This window comes from Heterodontus francisci, chromosome 30 (genome assembly GCF_036365525.1).
Source record: "Heterodontus francisci isolate sHetFra1 chromosome 30, sHetFra1.hap1, whole genome shotgun sequence".
NCBI lineage: Eukaryota > Metazoa > Chordata > Chondrichthyes > Heterodontiformes > Heterodontidae > Heterodontus > Heterodontus francisci.
In genome coordinates this window covers 23501203-23525931 of record NC_090400.1, presented here as the reverse complement: position 1 = coordinate 23525931, position 24729 = coordinate 23501203, and the positions used below count along the sequence as shown (strand labels likewise).

At 44.9% G+C, this 24729-nt stretch overlaps 1 protein-coding gene and 1 long non-coding RNA gene across 13 annotated transcripts in view; one reads left to right on the top strand and one right to left on the bottom strand.

The window, feature by feature from the left end:
- Window positions 1–24729, top strand: part of LOC137346623 (elastin-like) — a 508685-nt gene that overhangs the window by 28754 nt on the left and 455202 nt on the right. The gene's annotated exons all lie outside the window — the stretch shown is intronic.
- LOC137346624 (uncharacterized) lies at window positions 697–24385 on the bottom strand. The gene is made up of 3 exons (XR_010968738.1): window positions 24204–24385; window positions 22930–23207; window positions 697–831 (listed from the first exon to the last, which is right to left on the bottom strand). It is a non-coding gene; the product is annotated as an uncharacterized lncRNA (long non-coding RNA).

Sequence of the window (24729 nt, the reverse complement as noted above, 5' to 3'; positions counted from 1 at the left end):
GAGGTTACAATCAGATCATCCATGATCTTATTGAATGGCAGAGCAGGCTCAAGGGCCGAGTGGCCTACTCCTGCTCCTAATTCGTATGTATTCCCTTTGTGAGGGCTTGGCTGCAGTGTCCTTGGAGGCAACCATACACTCCAGGATAAACTACAGTGTGGCAATGCCATGAAAGATGATACCACACCGGTTTTAAGCAGACTTTTCCTTGCACTCCGTCATAGTGATGAATCTCCTGGTTGACCTTCAAATCGCTTATAACCACTTGCGTCATAAAAATTTTTGACTTTCATGGCTGGGCCTATGAAGTTCGTATCTCTGTCCTCCTAAGTAGTGGGGAGACCGAAGCTTTCTCCAGGGCTACACTTGTGACCAGTAACTGCAGCTGCTCAGAGGTATTGCTTTCTACCTCTTACAAACCCCTCTGCTTCACTAGCCCACATGGACTACCAATGTCTGAGCTGATGCACGGGAGGGATGGAGTGGCTGGCTGTCCTCCTCCAGGGTGTTTTCCACAATCACCTCTTACTGCTAAGAGGATCTACAAGGAAAGAAAAAGGAACAGTTTTTAAGATGGCAGATAGAAACTGGACATTTATAAATGACAGTTGTGAGAATGCAGTTTGAAGTTGTGAAACTTGCAGCATTTTTCTGAGGTGAATGAAGGGTTACAAGTAATATGCAGAAACCCTGCTGAGGTAAGCCTCTAAGCTCTCCTTTTCAGATACTCTTTTCACCATCGCCGGTTTTTACTCTGCTTGGATGAGAGCGATGTCGGTGACTCTTCAATTTGTCTCGGTGTTCTCCCATTGCATTATGCAATGTATTTTCCTGCAGAAACAGATGGTGAGAGTTAGTGAGTAGCTGTTGAAAAGAATGGAAACATCTAGGGCTTGTGCATATAATGCATGTGGTGAGAAATGGAGAAGCAAAATGGAAAGAGATTGGACGGACGATGAATGTAAAGCTGTGTGTGTGGAATGTGAAGTGGAGAGAGTGTGCTGGGAGGAGTTTCTAATTTTGCAAGTTCTGAGTGTTCATCTCTGGATAGGCAGCTGGTGAAGGATAGTTCTGGAGCCAACCTTTACCCAGGCTTATATTCATTTTCAGAGTTAAACATTACAAGCTTACATATCCTAACTCACCCACACCACAGCTTCAATAAGTGTCTCTTTATATGTGCTCAAGTGAAACCCCAGTTAATGCCCACTACCTCATAAGATCGGAGAAAGAATATGTTAGAACATGCTGTGAAAAGAGGAAAGGAAGCTTGGAATGAGTAAGAAAGGTGTTGAAATGTGCCCTTTGATTGTATACTGAAGGATGTAATTCAGAGGAGGGAATTGTTGAGTGGTGACAGAGGGAAATGAAAGAGATGCTATCATTCAATGTTATTCAAATATGATTCAATGTTGTATTAAAAGGTGCTTTTGAGGAAGGTGAAGTGACGAAGATATTACGCTCTTGTGAAGTTATGAAATTTCTTTGTACATTGAATCTAGCTGCTGGGGATGATTAGTGGCGCTGACGTTTTCACCGCTGTTCAGGTCTGCTTAATAGAGATCTTGGACTTGTGCGGAATAATACCTCACTCTGCGCCCTGACTTCCTGCTCCAGGAAGGGATCAGAAAAGAGGAGGGCAGCCTTTAACTCATCTCTGCTGTTAAATTTGGTCCACAGTTGGTCAAAGAAAAATCATTCTGAGGAAACAGCTTCTTACTGTCCCACTGCAATCTTTATTTTCTGATAGTTTTGCTGCCAACTGATTTTTATGAATTCTGGATTCATAGTTTCAAATACAACTCAAGAGTCATTTGTAAAGCTATTGAGTCATTCCCAGATCCCAGACATTTCTATAAACCACTGACACTGTTTCGGAGCCTGAAGCTAATCCGGCCAATATCTTATGAAATAAGAGCAGAACTGCTGATTTTAGGATACTTGTGGATTGCAAATTTTACTCTAGCCAGAAGCGTTAAAATTTGTAAGGATATTAAAAGAAAACTAAGTGCTGGAAAACATAAACAGAAAATACTGAAACAACAAAGCAGGTCATTTAGTATCTGAAAAAGACAGGTTAATGTTTTAAATGGAGCCCCTTCCTCAGAAGAGTGTTGGAGCGAAGGTTCTCCACACGAATCATTAACCTGTCTTATCTCTCCAAGATCCTAACCGTTTTACTCACCTAATTTCAGCAGTTTTTTGTTTTAATTTTCAAGTGATATTCATCATAATGAGTCCCATTTTTTAGGCAAAAATTAGTGATTGTTATTCCTTACAAATGAATTTGTCAGATCTGAGATTTGACTTATCCATCTAGTATTACCGAACAGGGTTTCTGAGCTTGAGGAGCAGCTGGAGTCACTGCAGGGCACATGGGAGATTGAGAATTTCCTGAAGTGCATTTTCCAGGAGGTGATCACCCCACAGCTAGAGTGTGTTCAGGAGAATAGTAAGTGGATGGCTATACGCATGGTAGGAAGAGGCAGGCAGTGCAGGAACCCTCCGGGAACATGGCATACTCAAACGAGCGTTCAGCACTGAATACCAGTGAAGGTGACAACAACTCGGGGAACTGCAGTCTCAAGTACATTGTGTTTCTGTGGGGCAAATGACTGCAGAGGAGTGCACAGCAATGTACAGAACTGCAGTGATCACAGGGAATTTGATAGTCAGGGGAATAGACAGGCATTTCAGCAACCACTGATATGAATCTCGCATAGTCTGTTGCCCCACCAATCGCAGCTTAATGAACATTACTGAAAGGGTGCAGAGACTTTTGAGAGAAGGGGAACAGAAGTTGTGGTCCATATGGAAACCAATGACATAGGAAGGAAAATGGTTGAAGTCCTGTCGAGTTTCAGGAGCTAGAAAAGAAGTTTTTTAAAATAAAGGACCTCAAAGGTAGTAATCTCTGGATTGCTCCTAATGCCATGTGCTAATGAGTATATGAATAGTAGGAGAAAACAGATTAACGTGTAACTGGAGAAATGGTAGAGGTAGGAGGGCTTCGGATCACTGAGCTATTGGACCAGTTCTAAGGCAGGAGGGACTAGTTGAAGATGGACAAGTTGCACCTCAACAGAACTGGGACCAATGTCTTCCCAGGAAGATTAACTAGTACTGTGGGGGAGGTTTTAAACTAATTTGCAGTAAGTGCCAGCAGCTCGAGGAACTTCGGCTCAGAGTCGATGAGCTGGAGTCCGAGATTCAGATACTGCGATGCAACAGGGAGGGGGATAGTTACCTGGACACTTTGTTCCGGGGGTAGTCACACTCCTTAAGCTAGGTACTTCAGATTTGGTCTGTTCTCAGGGACAGTAGGGTGTGACTACAAATGAGGCAGGCATGGAGATCCAGAAGGTAGCAATAGAGGAGCCTCAGCCCTTGCACTTGTCCAACAGGTTCAAGGTTCTTGCAACTTGCGTGGACGAGAGCAGGGACTGCAGGGAGGATGAGCAAACTGACCACGTTGCAGGGAGCCATTCAAGTGGGGGAAGTAAAAAGAAATGTTGTTATTGTAGTAGTAGACAGTATAGTTGGCGGATAGATACTGTTCTCTGCAGTCAAGAGCGTGAGTCCCGAAGGCTGTGTTGCCTGTCTGGTGCCAGGGTTATGGACATCTCCTTTGGGGCTGTCAAGAAACTTGCAGTGGAAGGTGAAGAATCCAGTTGTCGTGGTCCATGTGGGTACTAAGGATGTATGTAGGACTAAGAAAGAGGTTCTGATGAAGGAGTATGAGCCGCTAGGGGCCAAATTAAAAAGCAGAACCACAAGAGTAATAATCTCTGGATTAATACCTGAGACATGAGCAAATTGGCATAGGGTAAATCAGATCAGAGAGTTGAACATGTGGCTCAAAGATTGGTGTTGGAAAAATGTGTTTTAATTCATGGAGCACTGGTACCAGTGCTGGGGAAAGAGGGAGCTGTACTGTTGGGACAACCTTTACCAGAACTGCACTGGAACCAGTGTACTGGCGAATCATATAACGACAGTTGCAGAGAAGGCTTTAAACTAAATAGTGGAGGGAGGTGGGGTGAGGAGAGTTTGGGTGAGGGGAAATTTAGGAAGGTAATGAGAAAGAACAAGGCAATAGTGCAGGGTCGTGATATGGGTAATGATGACCAGAATGTGACAGGAAGGGACAGAGCATACAAACATAACAGTGCACCAGCAAATAAGGTCAGAGTAGGGAAAAATGATAAGACAGAATTAAAGACTCTTTATCTGAATGCATGCAACATTTGTAACAAGATGGATGAATTGACAGCGCAACTAGAAATAAATGGGTATGATATGATAGCCATTACAGAGATGTGGTTGCAAGCTGACCAAGGCTGGGAACTAAATATTCAAGGGTATTTTGACATTTCGGAAGGATGGAAGGAAAGGAAAAGGAGGTGGGGTAGCTGTGTTAATAAAGGATGAAATCAGGACAGTAGTGAAAAATTATTTTGGCTCAGAAGATCAAGACGTAGAATCAGTTTGGGTGGAGATAAGAAATAGAAAATGAAAGAAGTCACTGGTGAGAGTAGTTTATCGGCACCCTTAACAGTAGCTACACTAGGACAGCATATAAATCAAGAAATCATGGGGGCTTGCAGGAAAGGTACTGTAATAATCGTAGGTGGGTTTAATCTTCATATAGATTAGACTAATCAAATTGGCAAAGGTAGCTTGGGTGATTTCATAGAGTGTATTAGGGACAGTTTCTTAGAACAATACTTTCTGGAACCAACCTGGGAGCAGGCTATTTTAGACCTGGTAATGTGTAATGGGACAGGATTAATAAATGACCTTATAGTAAAGGATCCTCAAGGCAAGAGCGATCACAACATGATGAATTTCACATTCAGTTTGAGGGTGAGCAGTTTGAGTCTGAAATTAGTGTATTAAAATTAAAGGCAATTACAAGGGTATGAAGACAGAGTTGGCTAAAGTGGACTGAGAAAATAAGTTAAAAGGTAAGACAGAGAAGCAGTGGCGGACATTTCAGGAGATATTTCATAACTCTCAACAAAGATATATTCCACTGAGAAGGAAAGACTCTGAAGGATGCACTATCTGTGGCTAACTATGGAAGTTATGGATGGTATCACAATGAAAGAAAAGGTGTACAATGCTGCAAAGATTAGTGGTAGGCCAGAAAATTGGGAACATTTCAAAACCAGCAAAAGATAACTAAAAAAAAAAAATAGTTTTACAAGTAAACTAGCAAGAAATATAAAAACAGACTGTAAAAGCTTCTACAAATATATAAAAAGGAAAAAAGAGTAGCTAAAGTAATTATTGGTCCCTTAGAGGTTGAGACTGGGAAGTTAATGGGAAACAAGGAAATGGCAGAGACTTTGAACAAGTATTTTGTATGTGTCTTCACAGTAAAAGACACAAAAAGCATCCCAAGAATAGCAGAAAATCATGAGGCAAAAGGGAGGGAGGAACTTAAAACAATCATTGTCACTAGAGGAAAAGTATTAGGAAAACTAATGGGACTAAAGGCTGACAAGTCCCCAGGACCTGATGGCCTGCATCCTAGGGTCTTAAAAGAAGTGGCTGCAGAGAGAGTCGATGCATTGGCTGTAATCTTCCAAACTTCCCTAGATTCTGGAAAGGTCTCAGCAGATTGAAAAACTGCAAATGTAGCACCTCTATTCAAGTGACAAAATGCAGGAAACTATAGGTCAGTTAGCCTAACATCTGTCATTGGGAAAATGCTAGAATCAATTATTAAAGGAGTAGTAGCAGGACATTTAGAAAATCATGATGCAATTAGGCAGAGCCAACATGGTTTAATGAAAGGGAAAACATGTTTCACAAATTTATTAAAGTTCTTTGAGAATGCAAAAAGCAGGGTGCATAAAGGGGAACCAGTAGATATAGTGCATTTGGATTTCCAAAAGGCATTGATAAGGTGCCACATGAAAGGTTACTACACAAAATAACACCTCAGGGTGTTGGAGTAACATATTAGCATAGATAGAGGATTGGCTGAGTCAGGACAAATGGGGCATTTTGAGGTTGGCAAACTGTAACTAGCGAAGTGCCACAGGAATTAGTGAGGCCTCAACTATTTACGATCTATATTAATGACTTGGATGAAGAGACTGAATGTATTGTAGCCACATTTGCAGACAATACAAAGATAGGTAGGAAAGCAAGTTGTGAGGACCCAAAGTGTCTGCAAAGAGCTGTAGATAGGTTAAAGTGAGTGGGCAAAAATTTGGCAGATGGAGTACAATGTGTGAAAATGTGAGGTTGTCCACTTTCATAGGAATAACAGAAAAGCAGATTATTTACATGGAGAGAGACAGAAGAATGTTGCGGCACAGAAGGATTTGGGTTTCCTTGTAAATGAATCTCAAAATGTTAGCATGCAGGTACAGCAAGTAATTAGGAAGGCAAATGGAATGTTGGCATTTATTGCAAGGGGGTTGGAGTATATAAGTAGGGAAGTCTTGCTACAACTGTACAGGGCATTGGTGAGACCACACCTCAAATACTGCATACAGTTTTGCTCTGCTTACCTAAGGAGGGATATACTTGCATTGGAAGAAGTTCAGAGAAGGCTCATTAGACTGATTCCTGGGATGAAGGGCTTATCTTAAGAGAGGTTGAGCAAGCTGGGCTACCCATTGGAGTTCAGAAAAATGAGAGGTGATCTTATTGGAACTATTACGTCTGAGGCGGGAGGAGTGCACTGTTAATTCAGGCCCACTTCCCCACGGATCACAGCATATCAATAAATTTTCCCACCAACCGAAGAACAGCCAATTACATACTCAATTTATCCCCAGAATAAAGCACACCAACCAGGTTTCTTTAATCAACAAAATTAACTATTTATTATAAAAACAAGTCTTAACCAGTTATGAGATAAATCTAGATAGGTCTTACGAGGAAAGGCTGAGGGACTTGAGGTTGTTTTCGTTGGAGAGAAGGAGGAGGAGAGGTGACTTAATAGAGACATATAAGATAATCAGAGGGTTAGTGAGCGTCTTTTTCCTCGGATGGTGATGGCAAACACGAGGGGACATAGCTTCAAGTTGAGGGGTGATAGATATAGGACAGATGTGAGAGGTAGTTTCTTTACTCAGAGTAGTAAGGGCGTGGAACGCCCTGCCTGCAGCAGTAGTAGATTCGCCAACTTTAAGGGCATTTAAGTGGTCATTGGATAGACATATGGATGAAAATGGAATAGTGTAGGTCAGATGGTTTCACAGGTCGGCGCAACATCGAGGGCCGAAGGGCCTGTACTGCGCTGTAATGTTCTAATTCTAATTCTAATAACGAAAAGCTCCTTATTTCCCTAGCCCTCATGCACACACATACATTAAAAGAAAAAACGGTTAACTAGGGGAAAAAGGATTTTGGTTTACAGTTATTTCATAGGAATAATAAAACTTAGTTTGTCATGTTCTGGTAGGAAGTTCTTCAGTTTGATGAGATGGCCCAAAGTCAAATAGTTGGATGCCACTCAAAGTCTTTGCAGGCGAGGTTGATGAACAGTTTGTGATGGGTTGGTGTTCAAGGCAATTCAACTACAGCAGGCTTCACATAGGTCTTTCATCAGTGGTGTAGCAACAGGTCTGCTTAGGTCTTGCAGCAGCAGTATAGCAGTAGAAGGTTTCTTCAAATTTCAGGATTTCTTAAAACACAGGCGGCAACAGGAACCACACTTGATACAGGGATTCTTCAGAGACAGGGGGAATCTGCCACCATTCAAATACAGGGTTTCTTCTCAAGAGATGCTGTATTCCTTTACAGAGGTAACACATTTTCAGGGTCTTCCTCTCTGATATCCAGGCAGGTCAAAAATCAAATTTCAAAATGCCTGCTCTTTGTCCAACTCTTTTTTTTTTTTAAAGGGTCCAAAGTGAAAGCAAAACCTTACTAGACAAGTCACATATCCAGACATAAAGTCTCCCTTGTCATTCAGAGTAGCTCTGAGGTCAAACCCCTTGCTGGTTTCCTTGAAATTGCCTACTTTCCTGTCCTTGTGTACAAGTTCAGCTTCCTTTCAAAACACCCATAGAGTTCAGCTTTTATTTTGAAGTTCCTTCCAAAACATTGAAAAATTTCAGCTATTCGCAGGTGTCTCCATGTTGACTGAAATCCTTTTTCAGTTTTTAAAACACACAGAATTCGAAGTTTTTAAATACAAAAACAAAAAGCCTTGGAACAAAACATAGAAGATTCTAAGGGAGCTTGAGAGAGTAGATGCTGAGAGGATGTTTCCCCTCATGGGGAAATCTAAAACTAGGGGGCATAGTTTCCAAATAAGGGGTCTCTCTTTTAAGATGGATATGTGGAGGAATTTCTTCTCTCAGGGTAGTTAATCTTTAGAATTCTCTTCCCCCGACAGCAATGGAGGCTGGGTCATTGAATATATTCAAGGCTGAGTTAGACAGATATTTGATCTACAAGGGAGTCGAGGGTTATATGGGGTAGGCAGGAAAGTGGAGTTAAGACCACAATCCGACAACCACTGGAGAATTGATAACGGGGAACAGGGAAATGGCAGATAATTTAAACCAATCTCAAGACAATGGAGGCGTGTAAGAAGGCGCGACAATAGTCATGGGTGATTTTAATCTGCATATTGACTGGACAAATCAGATTGGCAGAGGTAACATGGAAGACAAATTTGTAGAGTGCATCAGAGATTGTTACTTAGAGCAATACGTTGCTGAACCTACCTGGGAACAGGCTATTTTAGATTTAGTAATGTGTAATGAGTAGGATTAATAAGAGATATCAGTAGTTAAGGATCCTCTAGGGGGTAGCGATCGCAACATGGTAGAATTTCAAATTCAGTTTGAGGGCGTGCAATTCTCAAACCAGTGTCCTCAACTTAAACAAGGACATTTACAGAGGTATGAAGAAAAAGTTGTCTAAAGTGGGCTGGGAAAATAGACTAAGGGGAAGGTCAGTGGATGAGCAGTGACAGACATTTAAGCAGATATTTCATAATGCTCAGCAAAAATTTATCCCGATCAAAAAGGACTCTGAGAAGGATGAACAAAGACGGTCAAGGAGAGTATCCATTCAAAAACTAAGGTATACAAAGCAGCGAAAACTAGTGGTAGGCCAGAGGATTGGAAATTGTTTAGGAACCAGCAGCGGATGACTAAAAAGCTAATAAAGAGGGAGAAAATTTATTATGAAAGTAAATTGGCAAGAGAAACAAAAACAAACAGCAAGAGCTTCTACGGGTATACAAAAAGAGAGTAGCCAAAGTGAGCACGGGACCCTCGGAGGATGCAACTGGAGAATTGATAACGGGGAACAGGGAAATGGCAGATAATTTAAACCAATATTTTGCATCGGTCTTCACCCAAAACATCCCACAGATATCAGATAAGCAAGGTGCTAATGGGAGGAAAGATCCTGTAACAGTCTCTATTACGAAGGAAATAGTATTTGACAAACTAATGGGACTAAAGGCAGACAAGTTGCCAGGACCTATGGCCTACATCCAAGGGTTTTAAAGGAAGTGGCTGCAGGGATAGTGAAGGCATTGGTCAAAATATTCCAGAACTCACTGGATTCCGCAAGGGTCCCAGCGGATTGGAAAATCACTAATGTGACGCCCCTGTTCAAGAAGAGAGAGACAAAAAGCAGGAAACTATAAGCCAGTCAGCCTAACATCGGTGATTGGGAAAATGCTAGAGTCCATCATTAAGGAAGAAATAGCAGGACATTTAGAAAAGCTGAACAGAGTAATCAAACAGAGTCAACATGGTTTTGTGAAAGGGAAATCATGTTTGACAAATTTGCTAGAGTTCTTTGAGGATATAACAAGCAGAGTTGATAAAGGGGAACCGGTAAATGTAGTGTATTTGGATTTCCAGAAGGCATTTGATAAGGTGCCACATAAAAGATTATTGCCCAAGATAGGAGCTTGCAGTATTGGGGGTAATGTATTAGCATGGATTGAGGATTGGTTAACTCACAGAAGACAGAGTGTCGGGATTAATAGGTCTTTTTCAGGTTGGAATGACGTAACTAGTGGAGTGCCACAAGGATCAGTCCTAGGGCCTCCATTATTTACGATCTATATTAATGCCTTGGAGGAGCAGGCAGAGTGTAACATATTCAAATTTGCTGAAGATACAAAAATGTGGGATGGCATGTTGTGATGAGGACATAAGGACTCTGCAAGGGGATATAGGTAGGTTGAATGAGTGGGCAAAAACTTGGCAGATGGAGTTTAATGTAGGAAAATGTGAAGGCCATGCACTTTGGTGGGAAGAATCAAAAGGCAGACTATTTAAATGGAGAGACTCCAAAAAGTGCAGCAGAGGGAACTGGATGTTTTTGTACATGAAACACAAAAAGGTAGCATGCAGGTGCAGCAAGTAATTAAGAAGGCCTTTATTGCGAGGGGGTTGAAGTTTAGAAATAGGGAAGTCTTATTACAACTGTCCAGGGTGTTGGTGAGGCCGCACCTGGAGTACTGTGTACAGTTTTGGTCCCTGTATTTAAGAAAGAGAATATACTGGCATTGGAGGTGATTCAAAAGAGATTCACTAGACTGATTCCTGGGATGAAGGGGTTGACTTATCAAGAACGGCTAAACAGGTTAGGCCTTTATTCATCAGAGTTTAGAAGAATGAGGGGTGATCTTATTGAAACGTACAAGATTCTGAGGGGGCTTGACAGGGTAGAATTTGAGAAGATGTTTCGACTAGTGGGGGAATCTCGAACTAGGAGACATAGTTACAGAATAAGGGGACACTCATTTAAAACTGAGATGCAAAGGAATTTCTTCTGAAGGTAGTGAATGTCTGGAATTATCTGCCCCAGAGAGTTGTGGAGGCTAGATCACTAAAAGTATTTAAAGAGGAGGTAGATAGATTTTTGGAATGTCAGGAAGTTGAGGGCTATGAGGAGCTGAGGTCTGGGACAAATTAGCCATGATCTTATTGAATGGCGGAGCCGGCTTGAGGGGCAGAATACCCTACTCCTGCTGCTATTTATGTTCTTTGGTAGGGGATGAGCACCAGGATGAAACATTAAAAAGAGCATAAACAAGATGCAGGGAGGACTGAGAGAGGCAAAAAAGCACAAGACTAAAGTATAGTTCAGAAATAGGAGAAATAAAATGGGGCAAATGCAAAGCAGTCTAAGATGGGTTTGGATCTCATGTATTCTTTTGGGCCTCCTTATCTCGAGAGACAATGGATACGCGCCTGGAGGTGGTCAGTGGTTTGTGAAGCAGCGCCTGGAGTGGCTATAAAGGCCAATTCTGGAGTGACAGGCTCTTCCACAGGTGCTGCAGAGAAATTTGTTTGTTGGGGCTGTTGCACAGATGGCTCTCCCCTTGCGCCTCTGTCTTTTTTCCTGCCAACTACTAAGTCTCTTCGACTCGCCACAATTTAGCCCTGTCTTTATGGCTGCCCGCCAGCTCTGGCGAATGCTGGCAACTGACTCCCACGACTTGTGATCAATGTCACACGATTTCATGTCGCGTTTGCAGACGTCTTTATAACGGAGACATGGACGGCCGGTGGGTCTGATACCAGTGGCGAGCTCGCTGTACAATGTGTCTTTGGGGATCCTGCCATCTTCCATGCGGCTCACATGGCCAAGCCATCTCAAGCGCCGCTGACTCAGTGTGTATAAGCTGGGGATGTTGGCCGCTTCAAGGACTTCTGTGTTGGAGATATAGTCCTGCCACCTGATGCCAAGTATTCTCCGAAGGCAGCGAAGATGGAATGAATTGAGACGTCGCTCTTGGCTGGCATACGTTGTCCAGGCCTCGCTGCCGTAGAGCAAGGTACTGAGGACACAGGCCTGATACACTCGGACTTTTGTGTTCCGTGTCAGTGCGCCATTTTCCCACACTCTCTTGGCCAGTCTGAACATAGCAGTGGAAGCCTTACCCATGCGCTTGTTGATTTCTGCATCTAGAGACAGGTTACTGGTGATAGTTGAGCCTAGGTAGGTGAACTCTTGAACCACTTCCAGAGCGTGGTCGCCAATATTGATGGATGGAGCATTTCTGACATCCTGCCCCATGATGTTCGTTTTCTTGAGGCTGATGGTTAGGCCAAATTCATTGCAGGCAGACGCAAACCTGTCGATGAGACTCTGCAGGCATTCTTCAGTGTGAGATGTTAAAGCAGCATCGTCAGCAAAGAGGAGTTCTCTGATGAGGACTTTCCGTACTTTGGACTTCGCTCTTAGACGGGCAAGGTTGAACAACCTGCCCCCTGATCTTGTGTGGAGGAAAATTCCTTCTTCAGAGGATTTGAATGCATGTGAAAGCAGCAGGGAGAAGAAAATCCCAAAAAGTGTGGGTGCGAGAACACAGCCCTGTTTCACACCACTCAGGATAGGAAAGGGCTCTGATGAGGAGCCACCATGTTGAATTGTGCCTTTCATATTGTCATGGAATGAGGTGATGATACTTAGTAGCTTTGGTGGACATCCGATCTTTTCTAGTAGTCTGAAGAGACCACGTCTGCTGACGAGGTCAAAGGCTTTGGTGAGATCAATGAAAGCAATGTAGAGGGGCATCTGTTGTTCACGGCATTTCTCCTGTATCTGACGAAGGGAGAACAGCATGTCAATAGTCGATCTCTCTGCACGAAAGCCACACTGTGCCTCAGGGTAGACGCGCTCGGCCAGCTTCTGGAGCCTGTTCAGAGCGACTCGAGCAAAGACTTTCCCCACTATGCTGAGCAGGGAGATTCCACGGTAGTTGTTGCAGTCACCGCGGTCACCTTTGTTTTTATAGAGGGTGATGATGTTGGCATCGCGCATGTCCTGTGGTACTGCTCCCTCGTCCCAGCACAGGCATAGCAGTTCATGTAGTGCTGAGAGTATAGCAGGCTTGGCACTCTTGATTATTTCAGGGGTAATGCTGTCCTTCCCAGGGGCTTTTCCGCTGGCTAGGGAATCAATGGCATCACTGAGTTCCGATTTGGTTGGCTGTATGTCCAGCTCATCCATGACTGGTAGAGGCTGGGCTGCATTGAGGGCAGTCTCAGTGACAGCATTCTCCCTGGAGTACAGTTCTAGGTAGTGCTCAACCCAGCGGTCCATCTGTTTGCGTTGGTCAGTGATTATGTCCCCCGATTTAGATTTGAGGGGGGTGATCTTCTTGATGGTTGGCCCAAGAGCTCTCTTCATGCCATCATACATTCCTCTGATGTTTCCGGTGTCTGAGGCCAGCTGAATATGACTGCATAGGTGTTGCCAGTAGTCGTTTGCGCAACGCCTAGCTGTTCTTTGTGCAGTACTTCTGGCTGCTTTAAGTGCTGCGGATGTTAAATCGCTGGGGGCTTTCTTGTAGTTCAAAAGTGCAATGCGCTTAGCGGCTATGACAGGTTCCAGCTCTTCATTATGAGATTGAAACCAGTCTGCATTTCTCTTCGCACTTTTGCCGTAGGTGGTCAAAGCTGACTCATAGATGGCTTTCAAGATGGCTCCTGGGCTGGAAGCTCCCTAGGAAGCTCCCTTGCTGTTCAACTCTATCCATGGCCATCTGCTCCCATCCCTAACGTTTTCTCCCCCAATCTGCCCTCTTAAACTGTTTAAATTCCCCTGGCTCTTTAAATCAGTTCATTTTAGCCCTATCTAAAAGTTAACAGTTAGTTTAGTGTATGTTACCTGGGCCCACTGCCCTCCCCCAGCCACACCTGCTCTTTGTTTTCTCAATGAAATTGATCCGGATGAAACTGACGAGAACAGCTGCCGATACTTTAATCTCCGATCCTGCTGTCTTCACAGTCCAGAGTGTCTGCAGCCACGGCATGCGGTAAGTCCATTGAGGTGAAGAAGGAGCTGCGGGACCCGAGAGAAGTCCTGTGAAAAGGTGGCCCGAACACCCAAAACATCCACGAACGGCCCCCCCGGCCGCAACTTCAAAGCGCCCGCGGGAGATGGCTCGGAGAGCATCTGCAGCGCACTGTCGGCAATGCTGCATGCCTTTATTTAAACCACTGCAAAAAAAAAACCCTTAGCAAATGTAATCACCTCTAAGTCTGCCAAATGATGCTTCACCTCCCGAAGGACGTGGATGAGCTTTCCGGACGTCGATGGTGGGCACTGAGGAAATGGCTTATTACCTGCACCAGATTCCACCCCCCCTCCCCCCCCCCCTTTACCCCCCTTCCACCCCCCCCCACCCCCGTCCCCTTCCCTGCTCCACCCTCTCAGCTCACCCCCTCACAACCCCGTCCCAGCCCGCCCCCCCTCGCACCATCTTCACCCCGCACCCCCTTCCCCTGCACCCCCCCCCCACCCCCTCCCTCTACCCCTCCCCCTTGCATCCCCTCCTCCCACCGGCACCATCCTACACCTGTGTAGGGGCCCCAACAACCCCACTGCCTTGTGGGCGTCTCGGGAGAGACCAAGGCTAAGGGAGTAAACCCTAACAGAAAATCCGGAGCGGAACCCCGTAGGCGGTCATGTGTCACCTTTGGCATGTTTCCGGCAGTTCCTGCAGCCATACTGGTGCCAAACGTCGTGTCCTGCACTCCTTTGGACCCCACCAGAAAGGCCGAGAGGGGGGTTTTGACGACTGGGCAACTCTCAACCTCCATAAATTTGCCCAGGCATGCGCCATGGAGAGGTCACTCCATAGTTGCCTCACAGCGACTGAAACAACACGGAAGGCAGCAGTTACGGGTTATAAGTCCAGATAAATTGGCGTAGAAACTGGGCGCCACGGGTTGCCTTTGTCGGTGGGAGAGGTCATTGCACCTCACTGGACAGCTACCGCCTGCCTCAAACCGGGCAGCCCCCGGTCAATAAGGTTCTGTCCCGCCACAGTCTGCCTGCTTCAATGGGTGCTTGGAGCTCAGGGTCATTGCCCGAAAGGTGGACTGATACACCGCACCAAACAACATGAAAAAAGGAAAGAAGGTACCAGCCCTTCGCTTTGCAAGCTGGAACGTCAAAACTATGTGTCCTGGCCTGTCGGAAGACCTTACACAAATCAACGATTCTCGGAAGACCGCCATCATTAACAACGAGCTCAGTAGACTCAATGTGGACATTGCAGCACTTCAGGAGACTCGCCTCCCCGCGAGTGGCTCTCTAGCAGAGCAAGACTACACCTTCTTCTGGCAGGGCAGGGATCCTGAAGAACCAAGACAGCATGGAGTGGGCTTCGCCATCAGAAACTCCTTGCTCAGCATGATAGAGCCTCCCTCAAATGGCTCGGAACGCATACTGTCCATCCGACTGCTCACCACCTCTGGTCCAGTACACCTACTCAGCATCTATGCTCCAACACTCTGTTCCGCACCTGAAGCTAAAGACCAGTTCTATGAACAACTCCATAACATCATTAGCAGCATCCCCAACACCGAACACCTATTCCTGCTGGGGGACTTTAATGCCAGGGTTGGGGCCGACCATGACTCATGGCCCTCCTGCCTTGGGCGCTATGGCGTTGGAAGGATGAATGAGAACGGGCAGAGACTGCTTGAGTTGTGTACCTATCATAACCTCTGCATCACCAACTCGTTCTTTCACACTAAACCCTGTCACCAGGTTTCATGGAGGCACCCAAGATCACGTCGTTGGCACCAGCTAGACCTCATTGTCACAAGGCGAGCCGCCTTAAACAGTGTTCAAATCACACGCAGCTTCCACAGTGCGGACTGCGACACCGACCACTCCCTGGTGTGCAGCAAGGTTAGACTCAGACCAAAGAAGTTGCATCATTCCAAGCAGAAGGGCCACCCGCGCATCAACACGAGCAGAATTTCTCACCCACAGCTGTTACAAAAATTTCTAAATTCACTTGTAACAGCCCTTCAAAACACTCCCACAGGGGATGCTGAGACCAAGTGGGCCCACATCAGAGATCTCATGTATGTAAGTACACAATGTGGTAAATAAGGTTGATGAGCTTCAGCCACAAGTGACCCCATGGGACTGCAATATCGTGGCAACAACAGGGATCTGGCTTAAAGGGGAGGATTGGGAACTTAGTAGTCCTGGCTACAAAGTATTCAGGAAAAAAAGGAGCAGGGTACAGTGCCAATATTGATCAAAGGAAATATGGCAGCACTGGAGAGTGATTATGTAGGTTGAGGGGCCAAACAGTCTATTTGATTATAATTAAAGAGCAAGAGATGAGCCATTACACTACTGGATATATGCTGTAGGCCACCAAATAGTGGGAAAGAGGTACAGGAGGAAATTTGCAGGCAAATTGCAGAAAGATGCAAGAACTACAGGATAGTGATAATGGGGGACTTCAATTATCCTAATATAGACTGGGATAGTAACAATATAAAGGAAAAAGAGGGGGAAGGAGTTTCTGAAATATATATGAGCACTTCCCCGAACTGCACTGGGCCCAATTTTGAATGAGACAAACTCTCTCCCAGAATGTTTCCACCCAAACGAGAAAGAAAGCAGTGCTGGATGTATTTCTGGGAAATGACGTGGGGCAAGTGGAACATGTTCATTGGGAGAGTATTTGGGGTGCTGTGATCATAATATGTTTAGAATAGTTATGGAAAAGGATAAGCTTCGATCAAGCTTAAAAATACTTAGCCCTCCTCCAGTTAACTTCAGTGAGTTGTAAGGGATCTGGCCCAGATGAATTCCAAATAAGGGCATGGGGACAGTAAAATTCAGTCTGGATCCCCAGCCCTGGTGGAGGCGGGATCGCCACTGACTTTTTCAGTCAGTGAACGGCTCCCGTCCGGCAAGTATTAAATTCCAGCCCCAGTATTTCTTTATGGTAAGCTGAGGCTGGAACTTATTATACCAATCCCTACCAGCTCTTCACCAGGATGCTGTCATGAATGGATCCACTAATAAAGTAAATAGCAGCTGGAGGCCATCTGGATTGTACCATATACTGTTTCCATCTAGCCTTGCAAGGAAATGATTAACAGCTCATAATTACAGTCCATTTTATTGCTTCAAATGGAAATTGCTTTGCTATTTGTTGCTTTACATAGTCAAACTTTTCAGAAAGTCAGTTTGCTAAATTCTTGCATAATGTGAAAATTCCAGAGAATTTACTCTGCTGATATTCCCTCCATTAAGCTCAAGAGTTCTATTTTCCAAGGTGCTACGGCTGCAAGTTTTTTAAGAGTTTGTCATCTGAATGCAGAATTGTCTGATCCGAAAGTGGGGCAGCAGCAAACTGAAGATTCCACAAACAATTTAAAGGGAAAATGATAGGATGCATCACTTTAAGTAAAGCACAGCTAAAGCCATTGAAGCAAATCGTGTAATGCCCAAAAAAGCTCAAACATTTCTTAAAGTTCATTGTTAAATATACTTTTTAAATGAATTCAACACTGAAGATGACAGATGTTAAAAAGCATTTTCTCAGTATGGCAGAATGAATTTAATCAAGTTGTGGCTCCAATGGCTATCCTTGGCTCTCCTAGCAACGAGGAATTAAGAGGGCTAAAAGGGGTCATGAAATAGCTTTAGCAAACAGGGTTAAGGAAAATCCCAAAGCCTTTTATTCATATATAAGGAGCAAGAGGGTAACTAGAGAAAGGATTGGCCCACTCAAGGACAAAGGAGGAAAGTTATGCGTGGAGTCAGAGAAAATGGGTGAGATTCTAAACGAGTACTTTGCATCGGTATTCACCGAGGAGAGGGACATGACGGATGTTGAGGTTAGGGACAGATGTTTGATTACTCTAGGTCAAGTCGGCATAAGGAGGGAGGAAGTGTTGGGTATTCTAAAAGGCATTAAGGTGGACAAGTCCCCAGGTCCGGATGGGATCTATCCCAGGTTACTGAGGGAAGCGAGAGAGGAAATAGCTGGGGCCTTAACAGATATCTTTGCAGCATCCTTAAACACGGGTGAGGTCCCGGAGGACTGGAGAATTGCTAATGTTGTCCCCTTATTTAAGAAGGGTAGCAGGGAAAATCCAGGTAATTATAGACCGGTGAGCCTGACGTCCGTGGTAGGGAAGCTGCTGGAGAAGATACTGAGGGATAGGATCTATTCCCATTTGGAAGAAAATGGGCTTATCAGTGATGGGCAACATGGTTTTGTGCAGGGAAGGTCATGTCTTACCAACTTAATAGAATTCTTTGAGGAAGTGACAAAGTTGATTGATGAGGGAAGGGCTGTAGATATCATATACATGGACTTCAGTAAGGCGTTTGATAAGGTTCCCCGTGGTAGGCTGATGGAGAAAGTGAAGTTGCATGGGGTCCAGGGTGTACTAGCTAGATGGATAAAGAACTGGCTGGGCAACAGGAAACAGAGAGTAGCAGTGGAAGGGAGTTTCTCAAAATGGAGACGTGTGACCAGTGGTGTTCCACAGGGATCCGTGCTGGGACCACTGTTTGTGATATACATAAATGATTTGGAGGAAAGTATAAGTGGTCTGATTAGCAAGTTTGCAGACTACACTAAGATTGGTGGAGTAGCAGATAGTGAAGGGGACTGTCAGAGAATACAGCAGAATATAGATAGACTGGAGAGTTGGGCAGAGAAATGGCAGATGGAGTTCAATCAGGGCAAATGCGAGGTGATGCATTTTGGAAGATCCAATTCAAGAGTGAATTATACAGTAAATGGAAAAGTCCTGGGGAAAATTGATGTACAGAGAGATTTGGGTGTTCAGGTCCATTGTTCCCTGAAGGTGGCAACGCAGGTCAATAGAGTGGTCAAGAAGGCATATGGCATGCTTTCCTTCATCGGACGGGGTATTGTGTACAAGGGTTGGCAGGTCATGTTACAGTTGTATAAGACTTTGGTTCGGCCACATTTGGAATACTGCGTGCAGTTCTGGTCGCCACATTACCAAAAGGATGTAGATGCTTTGGAGAGGGTGCAGAGGAGGTTCACCAGGATGTTGCCTGGTATGGAGGGCGCTAGCTATGAAGAGAGGTTGAGCAGATTAGGATTATTTTCATTAGAAAGACGGAGGTTGAGGGGGGACCTGATTGAGGAGTACAAAATCATGACAGGTATAGACAGGGTGGATAGCAAGAAGCTTTTTCCCAGAGTGGGGGATTCAATTACTCGGGGTCACGAGTTAAAAGTGAGAGGGGAAATGTTTAAGGGGGATATGCGTGGAAAGTTCTTTACGCAGAGGGTGGTGGGTGCCTGGAACCCGTTGCCAGCGGAGGTGGTAGACGCGGGCACGATAGCGTCTTTTAAGATGTATCTAGACAGATACATGAATGGGCAGGAAGCAAAGAGATACAGATCCTTAGAAAATAGGCGACATGTTTAGATAGAGGATCTGGATCGGCGCAGGCTTGGAGGGCCGAAGAGCCTGTTCCTGTGCTGTAATTTTCTTTGTTCTTTGTTCTTTAGACTGGGTCTGTGGCAGGTGGTGAGGGAACCAACAACAGGGAAAAACATACTTGACCTCATCCTCACCAATCTGCCTGCAGCAGATGCATCTGTCCATGATAGTATTGGTAAGAGTGACCACCGCACAGACCTTGTGGAGACAAGGAGACAAAGTCCCTTCCTCACGTTGAAGATACCCTCCATCTTAATGTGTGGCACTACCCACTGTGCTAAATGGGATCAATTTCAAACAGATCTAGCAATACAAACTTGGGCATCCATGAGGTGCTGTGGACCATCAACAGCAGCAGAATTGTACTCAACCACAATTTGTAACCTCATGACCCAGCATATCCTGTGCTGTAATTTTCTTTGTTCTTATCCCTTCAGTGCCATCTATACCTCAAATTAAGGTGGAACTACAGAGTGTCTGAAACTAAAGGAGCCAGGATATCTTGCATTGATTTGCAATATTAGATGGCAGCGATTGCAAACAAACTGTACGAACATACGAATTAAGAGCAGGAGTAGGCCATTCAGCCCCTTGAGCCTGCTCTACCATTTGATAAGATCACGGCTGATCTGGAAGTGGCCTCAACTCCACTTTCCTGTCTGTCCCCCATAGCACTCGACTCTCTTGTCTATCAAGAATCTAACTCAGCCTTGAACATATTCAATGACCCAACTTCTACTGCTCTCTGGGGAAGAGAATTCCACAGACGAACGACCTTTTGAAAGAAACAATTTCTCCTCATCTCCATCTTAAATGGGGGACCCCTTTGGGGGGAATCTTATGCTCTCCCTTGTCGTGGGTTTGGAGGCGGGGAGAGCATAAAATCGGGTGGGATACTGGTGGGGGTGGGGAAACCCCACTACCTTCTTGCTTTTGCCAAAATTAGGTTTGGGGTGGGAAGGCCTGTGCTGAATTGTGCCTTTCATATTGTCATGGAATGAGGTGATGATACTTAGTAGCTTTGGTGGACATCCGATCTTTGCTAGTAGTCTGAAGAGACCACGTCTGCTGACGAGGTCAAAGGCTTTGGTGAGATCTATGAAAGCAACGTAGCGGGGCATCTGTTGTTCGCAGCATTTCTCCTGTAGCTGGCGAAGGGAGAACAGCATGCCAATGGTGGATCTCTCTGCTCGTAAGTCGCACTGTGCCTCAGGGTAGACATGCTCAGCCAGCTTCTGGAGTCTGTTTAAAACGACTCGAGCGAAGACTCTCCCCACTATGCTGAGCAAGGAGATTCCACGGTAGTTGTTGCAGTCCCTGTGGTCACCCTCGTTCTTATAGAGGATGATATTGGCATCGCGCATGTCCTGTGGTACTGCACCCTCATCCCAGCACAGGCAAAGCAGTTCATGGAGTGCTGAAAGCATAGCAGGCTTGGCACTCTTGATTATTTCAGGGGTAATGCTGTCCTTTCCAGGGGCTTTTCCACTGGCTAGAGAATCAATGGCATCACTGAATTTCGATTTTGTTGGCTGTTCATCCATGACTGGCAGAGACTGGGCTGCATTGAGGGCGGTATCAGTGACAACATTTTCCCTGGAGAATAGTTCTAAGTAGTGTTCCACCCAGCGGTCCATTTGCTTGCGTTGGTCAGTGATGGTTTCCCCTGATTTAGACTTGAAAGGGTGGGGGGGGGGCGATCTTCTTGATGGTTGGCCCAAAAGCTCTGTTAATTTCATCATACATTCCTCTGATGTTTCTGGTGTCGGTGGCCAGCTGAATACGACTGCATAGGTGTTGCCAGTTGTCATTTGCACAGCGCCTGGCTATTCTTTGTACAGTGCTTCTAGCTACTTTAAATGCTCTTAGTATCCTTTTTATATTTCTAGCTAGCGTTCTCTCATACTCTAATTTCTCCGTTTGTCATTCTTTGCTGGTTTTTAAAATCTGTCCAATCTTCTACCACTAATCTTCACAGAATTGTATGCTTTTTCTTTCAATTTAATACTATCTTTAATTTCCTTAGTTAGCCACCGATGGTGCATCCTTCTCGTGTCTTTCTTTCTCATTGGAATATAGATACATTAATAGAAATAAATTCTTCCCAGTTTATATACATCAGTGAATTTTCTGAAGGACCACATTTGGTCACATGAGTGAAGTCTTGCACCTGAGTGATTCCTGCAACCCTACAAAAATGGTGTGACCTCTTGCTCTTGCTGCATCTGCTTTTCTTTAGAGCACTGGAATTATTCCTGTGTATTGTTTATCATGTTCAATGAAACATTTAATAGGAAATTAGTGGGAAGGCATTGGCATAGCAGTAATGTCACTGGACTAGTAATCCAGGAGTCCAGGATATTGCTTTGGGGACATGGGTTCGAATCCTATGACGGCAGTTGGTGAAATTTGAATTAATAAAAAAAAATCTGTAATTAAAAAGCTAGTCTATGGTGATCATGAAACCATTATTGATTGTTGTAAAAACCCATCTGGTTCACTAATATCTTTTAGCCACTTAGTTTCAAAAGAGCAATTAGGGATGGCCTACCCAGCACTGCCCAAATCCCAAGAATAAAGAAAAAAAAAAAATGACTCATTTGTTCTTTTAACCATGGCAGCAAAGACACGGCACTTGGAGTTGTGCAGCGCCTACTGGCTATTCTGGTAATATCCTGAAAAGAGTCTTGCAGTTCAAGTAAGTTCTTGGTACTGGGTGATGCATAGAGCACATGACAGCAAGAGGAGGCAGTAGTGGAAGTCGATGGTGCTAAGTGCAGGCTCAGGAGCTGTCCACTCTTTGTTCAGGACCCTGGTGACTCAGATCTCAGGAGGCCCATTATAACGAATTATGCTGACAGGGCATCACCATCTGGAGCCATTGCATAGCCTTTGGCAGGATGTGCAGCAGTTACTGGGGGCTGGATTTTGAAAGCCCAGTGGGAGCAGGAGTAAGTGCCCCTGTAATTTGAAGATCGCGTTCTTGGAAGTCGGCACTGGTTCCCAGTCGCCTCATGCGTGAAGCAATTTTTAAAGGGACACCGGGAGAGAGGGAACAGGAAGTGTGAATGTTTCCAATTAATTGCCTGTTGAGCTCATTGAAAGGCTTGTCAGGCGCAGTTTGTAAGTTTCAATAGAAAGTTACAAGGAAAGTGCCATGTCTGGAACATGGCAGAATGTAGAAGTTGTGAACAATGCGGAGTGCCATGAGGGCTATTGGAAGGGCTGTTGAACATACTGCAGAAGCCCAAAATAAAGCCCAGCTGCTCCAAAAGCGTCAGAGTAGCCAGTGAAGGATCTGAAAGACTTGCATTTGTCAGTGACAAGTGGCAGGAATCTGGAGAGGGATGTGAGGCCACCGGCTTCACTTGGGCAGCTGGGGTTGGTGGGGAAGACCCTGCTGAGAAAACTTACACAAGCTGAGGGAGGTCAAAGCTTGAGGGAACAGGCTACTCTGACATTGGACAAAGCAACCAGGATGAGCTTCAGCAAATGCATCCTCGTGGACAGGAAGAGGCCAGAGGCGTAAGAGGTGGGGGATTGGCTGTAAGGGGAAGAAGATGCTACCTAGCACATCAGGTGTACCACTCAAGAGTCAGCTACCTACAAATGACAGAGTGGCAGTGCTGTCGAAGGCTATGACTATCCAGGCAGATGATCGTAGACATTTGTGCTCTGATCCACAATAAACTTAGGCCTCGCGACTCCCATGGCATTCCCTTACCTGCAGTCATCAAGGTTACCGTCGCCCTAAATGTCTATGCAACCGGTTTGTTCCAGGGATCAGCTGCAGACCGAGGTGGCATCTCGCAATTGGCAGCTATTCAAGCCATGGGGCAGGTCATGAATGCCATATTCAGGAGGACTGTGATACAGATGGGCCAGCGCAGGCACAGAGGGCTTGGGTTTTGCTGCCATCAATAGATTCCCGCAGGTCCAGGGTGTCATCCATTGCACACAGAATCATGTAGCCACCAAGGCACCGACAAGTCAGACGGATTCCTGAACAGAATGGGCTACCAATCATTGAATGTTCTCATCCACAATAAATTCCATACTTCCATCACTCCTGTCCTTTCCAATCTCCACTGCGCCCTGGTGTGTCCATCTAAACATTTTATCCTTGTATTCAAATCTCTCCATGACCTTTTCCATCTTAATGATCTTGTCCTCCCTTACATCCCTGGTCATATTCTCTGCTACTCTAACACCCCTCACTCCTTCCACACCATAAAAAGCAATCCCCCCTTATTCAGCAAATACATTCCTAATCCTCTGAAATAATCTATTTTCTTGCGAACTCTCTCCCATTTTCAAAAATACTGTATCTTCAAAACTCTCTTCTTTTAACATGTCCTGTAAATCATTATCCTAGCCTCTCCATTCTCTGAGTCACCTCTACCTCTTCCTCATTTACTATAAAGTTCTGAGACATCTTCCTGCATGAAATGCTGTACAAATGCAAGTTGTTGTTTAATCAGTCTACACCTGCCCAAAATCCTGTATTTAAGTTCCTTCGTCAACATATCTGACATGATGGTGCAAGAATAATGCTGGGCAATCGTTGCACGTCACATAGATTGTGTTTACTAAGTATACATGCCTTCGATTCACATCAGCTGATCCCAATTGGCAATGTGGTCCGATGACATTTTTCAAAAACCAGTGAAATTGCCAAATGCTGCTAAGTAAAAAGTATTCTGGCCAATTCCTACTGCAGTGTCTGACACTATTCACCGAAGGCCAGATGTACACTATCAAGTTAGACCAAAAGTAACACCTCCCTCCTTCATCCTCCCCATAATAAAATAGTCCACGTTCGTCTTAGGGTTGCTTGCATGCCATTAAAAGCCAAACACATAAACGTTGGAAAAAACAAATTTTAGTCAATCTGTCGCAATATACTGAGTTCTAGGAAGCAGTAAACCGTTAACTCTTCACTAATCTCGGAATAAGAAACAAAACAATAACATTTAGAAGAAATAAGACGAGACTTACTGGTAAATTAATTCAAGGGGTCGACTTCATTACTGCAGCTGTCCGTCGCTTGGAAACTCAAAACATTAATTATAGGCCGGCCAACCGCCACTCCGCGAGCCGTCACCCCTTCACGCGCCCGCGCCAACCGCCACTCCGCGAGCCGTCACCCCTTCACGCGCCCGCGCCAACCGCCACTCCGCGAGCCGTCACCCCTTCACGTGCCCATCGCCACTCCGCGGGCCGTCACTTTGATGTGGCGCAGGCCTGACGGATATTGTGGACTGTTAACGCTGTTTAAAGAAATTGTGCGCTCAGAAAAATCCACGTTTCATTAATTTTACAGCATGTAAACATATACTCCAGAGTTAGTCACAGAAATGTACGACACGGTAATCTTCCAGAGGAGCTACGAAGGGGGAAATAGCCATTCTGAAAGAACATTGGGAGGGATGTATACCGATTGACAGACATGGAGGAGAAGAAGAAGGTACACCTTGATTGGAATAATCAAAAGGGGAGGATATACCAGAACTGAAAAAAAAAC